The sequence below is a fragment of the Actinia tenebrosa genome, unplaced genomic scaffold (assembly GCF_029948245.1).
Source record: "Actinia tenebrosa isolate PJP-AT-01 unplaced genomic scaffold, QUT_ActTen_1.0 PGA_scaffold12__29_contigs__length_12842862, whole genome shotgun sequence".
In the NCBI taxonomy this organism is placed as follows: domain Eukaryota; kingdom Metazoa; phylum Cnidaria; class Anthozoa; order Actiniaria; family Actiniidae; genus Actinia; species Actinia tenebrosa.
Genome location: NW_028292572.1, coordinates 4288711 through 4293422, shown reverse-complemented (window position 1 = coordinate 4293422; position 4712 = coordinate 4288711). Strand labels below are relative to the sequence as shown.

Genomic DNA, 4712 nt, shown 5'->3' with positions numbered 1-4712 from the left:
ACTTCATGTCCTGCTCATATATCGCATACATTATTCACATAGCTATTATCAACTTATTACGAATATATTTCGCTGTTCATTTACAAAACGATGAGAATGACTTATCAAGCACTGGCTTATTTGGGTATCTATCGTGTTTTAATTTATTCATCTCCTGCTCTTCGGTCGTAGAATTGAAGAAATAAAACAGCCAAAGCAACATCTAGCCCTTCTACTACTTTATCAATATCAGTACATAGTTTTAAGAACCTCTTAGGCAAAGGAATACAGATCTTTATTCAATTTATAAGACAAAGAAGAAGTTGGACGATAAACTGGCAGGAAAAAGGGCCCCCCAAGCCTAAACTTTGTCCTTGCTTCTAGAGTGTATTATTCAAACGAAAACTTATTTAATGGACCTTTCGCTCAGTTTATGAATGTTTTCATCATTATTCTTTCATCGCATGAAAAAATCATAGCGATCCCAGTCGCATTTTGCATGTTTTGAGTTCATTTATAATCATTGGCAATTTCACTGCGCAGTAAAAAGCCTAATTTTAGCCATGAGAAAATTTACCTACCTCCACTTCTCTTCTCCTCGTTCGCGAATGGTTTGGCCAAAAAGCCAGCCAAAACTGTCTTTAGAAACCGGAAGTGTTTGGCTAATCATCGGATAGCTTCGGATTAAGTAGAAAAATAAAGGCAACGAGATTTTTTAAGTTGAATTTTTTTTGGCCGGATACTGGTGCCGGCAGGATACTGGGCCAGACACTGTATTGTAAATATGTTGTTTTCCCAAGGCCCATGGATTCGACTCGGTAAACTAAGGACACGTCGGGCTCTTTGGGTCGAAAATTTTCTCATTTCACGCCCCGAGTGGCACACTGGGTAATTATCTTAAAAACGATACCGCTTGGTAAAATCGTGGGCTTAAAAAAACATGGCGTCAGAACAAATGAAGCAGAGAGTGAGATCAATCGTGTTAAGTTGGAAGCTTTCAGTAAAGACCGAAAGCAAACGTGATGAATTATTCATTGATAACGTTTATAAAGAACTCAAATCACTTATGGAGACGATAATGGAGAAACACGATGGTTCTATCGCCGAAAATACAAAAAAATGCCATCAAGTAGTTGATATTGGTCCTATGGCCTTTCGAACACTAGTTAAAATTCACGACGCTATATATCGAAGACTTAGAAGTACCCCAACTACATCGTCTCCATATTTCTGCAGCTTTAAGCAGGAGGTACAACAAGAAGTTTTCAATGTTTTAAGGAAACAGATTATAGAACAAAATAGTTTTGGACATACCTCTACATCAACCAATGCGTGTGTTACGATTGTGTTCGAAGACAAGAGGAAATCTGTCTACATGATGAACAAGGTTATCGAAAATGGTTTTTACTTGGAAAAAAGTGAGATGTTTAAAAGAAAATTTGAGGACGGAGGTGTTGCAGAAGTACTGTTGTCTAGAGATAAGCCACTCACCTTTAAATACAGCCTCAAGAAGGAATTCCTTTCAATGTCATTGAACTATGGGTATTGGAACTCTTTTGGTACTCCTCAGCACTGAACTTATTAGTTTAGCATTCGAATTCTTGCTCTTCCAATGAGGTAAAATGTCGCACAGTTTCTTTTTGTCATTATGTTATGATTAACACAGGAAAAAAATGATTCGCCCATAGAGATCAATATTACTTCTTTATCAAACGATTACATAATGATGAGTACTTTAAGTTTTTAAATAGAGAACTTCAACTATACATGTCAATGTTTTCAGACAGGTATCGATTTGAATGCTATTATGACAGCACAGTTGATACATGATTATGTTAACCTGTCTTAATTTACATGCAAATATTAGGTGATGCGTAGTTGAGGTATCATCTCCTTAAGCTTTCTGTTGACATTTCCATCCTGGCATGATTGCATCACTGCTTTGCACATATCTGAGTAACAAACATCACAGGCGGTCTCGGAACTTGACTTTGGCTGACCACAGTAACAAAATTTGTTGTTGCTTAGGCAGTATGGAGGGAGATACTTATCCTTAGCCATATAAGCTCCATGAACTCATGTTTAAAAATTTGCCACCAACGCAGATGCTTACCCTTAGTAGTATTTTTAGCGTAGCATGCAAGCTTTGCATGTTTTGCTTCTCTGCATTGCATGCTATTTAGTCCCAACCCAAACCCTAAATCATTATACATCTCAGCTGTGTAATAAGGGATAGCTTTACCAATTGTCCATGTGGTTTGATTCCGTGTAAAAGAATAGCTTGGCACTTGTAATATTGTTCACACTCATTTCGAAGACAATTGATATCACTCTCATTGATATGAACTCTGCTTAAGAGGGAAACACAGTTCCGTAAGCAAAGGCCTGCATACGCAAGACTGTAAACATGTAGTAAGGTAGTCTTAGAGATACCTGGAAGAAAGATATTTATAAAATTTATTAAAAATATAAAGTATTCCTTGTTTGTTTAGAGTCCTATTCATAATCATTGTAAAAAAAAACTACATCACATTACAAATATTGTTACATATAGACAAATATGAAAAATAAAGATTATTTACTGATGAGTGATACTGTACCTTTAGAAGCAATCAGAGTTTTACAAATTTTCATAAAATGCCAGCGAAAGAGTTTGGCCTCTTTTCCTGTAAATCTGTATGAGAAATCTTCAGTTTTTTTCTTTTCACTGAACCATTTCACCAGATTCTTGTACAGTCTGCCAGCCTTCATCATTTTGTCATCATAATTTCATTACTCATGTCTTGAAAGAAGTAAAAAAAAGCAATGATAAAAAATTGAATGGAAATTATTAAAAAAAATTAAAACTAAAAATTAATTCAAACAGTAGTGTTAATAGCAAGCAAAATGTTATTAGGTTCTGTTATAAAATTCTGTTACATATTTTATAAGAATTTTAATTCAAGCTTCCAGCTGAGGGGTGAATTAACTTAATGATTTTATAATTAGATATTAATGAAAATAATTGATTTATAGTTACCTCAAGATCTAACACATCTCCCATATTGATGCCTTTTATATATGACACTAGTCTATCATAGGCTACAGGTCTTGGTACTGGGACATCTGACATGAAGTTAATTCTTTCATTTCTCATTTCCTTGTATTTCACTTTTGTTAAGATCCCTCCTTTATAAAGCAAAGCTGTACTTCGTATGAAGTTGTCTTCACTATTTTCATAACTTAGCACATTTTTCTTTACAATGTTTGGAATAACTTTGCTAGTGCAAAACTTGGAGGTTCCTATTAAAGACTCCATAAACTTTACTGAGTTATTATTGACCAAAGTTGACCACATTCCGTTCATTATTGGTTTATTATCAGTTGATCTTGGAGTGCAGTGAACTTCCCTCAAAACCTTTATTGTTGCAGTGCGCCTTCGATGACTTTGGGCTTTAGATAAATCAAGGAAGTCACTGTTTTCTTTGTTGAGATTGCTTTGTGTGTTTGGCAACCTTGCCTTTTGTTTTGATGAAGGAAGCTGTTCTTCCAGGTCATCACACTGCAAATTTCAGGACAAAAAGTGATTCATAATTTAAAAGTGTCATTCAAAGATTGAATAATTTTTGAATTATGTTTTTCAGTGCGATCAATTATTTAAGTGGTCTTCAATAAGATTTACATTTTCACATAAAGTTATGTTTACATAATGTATAGAAAATATATTAAGCTTATAAGAGAGCTTGTATCAACTAGTTTGATTCCAGCTTTGTAATTTAAAGATAGTAAAATAAAATAAAAGTTTTAAGGGATTTACAAGTAACAGGTTTCAATATGATCTATATTTTTGGAAAACCTAGTAGGTTTTAATGTGTGGGCATGTACACACAAGAAAACAAAGTAAGCTTTTATTTAGACCATGGCAAAATATCAGCCTATAAATGCATACTATGAAATGAGTACAACACGATGCTTACAACATTACAAGGCCATTGCTTTTAATCTATAAGTTATATGCTTTCCTACAATCTGAAGCAATGAATAGTCCAATCAAAAATACAGTAATCCAAAGAAAAGCCCACCTTTCGTTTTCTATAATTCGGCTTGTTCTGGAAGCTCTTGAGCTTGACATCTGTGGCTATTTTTTCATCTACTAGCTTTTCCATAATGAGCTTTCTTCGTTTAGCATATAAACCAACGTTGAACCGTCCTTTCTGCTTTGGTGCAAGCGGAGTACATGTGTCTACAAACTCGCTGGTAGAACTTGTCGAATCCTGTGAGCTAATGAACATGTCAATATATCAATACAAAGCTTGGAAAGTGCACTACAAATCTGTCGTTTTAATTTTTTTATTTAAAGTGTTTTTCTCAATAAAAAATAATCCAGAAAGAGCTTCTAGTTTGTCAAAAGCATGAGCAAAAATACTTACCTAATAAGCGTTGTCTGTGTCGGAGAAGCATCCATAGATTTAGGCAAGTTAAACACCAAAATAGAGCTTTTTTACGATCTTTTCGATTTTGCCGCCATTTTTGGTGCAAATATGTTCCCCTTGGGGGCAGAGACGGTCAAAAGAAGGCATATTTTAATATTTTATAGCAAAGCTGGTAACCGAGATCGTCCCATTCTCACTTTCGGCTGAATTGAAAGAGACAATTTTCGACCCAAATAGCCCGAAGTGGGATTTTTTAAGCAAAATTGAAGCAATTAATAATATAAGTTCTTATATAGCGCGTCCTAATAAACTCCAGGCGCT

The 4712-nt window shown here is 34.7% G+C and overlaps 1 pseudogene; it reads right to left on the bottom strand.

The window, feature by feature from the left end:
- Positions 1–1842: 1842 nt before the first annotated feature.
- LOC116300019 (uncharacterized) lies at positions 1843–4423 on the bottom strand (annotated as a pseudogene).
- Between the last annotated feature and the right edge of the window lie 289 nt (positions 4424–4712).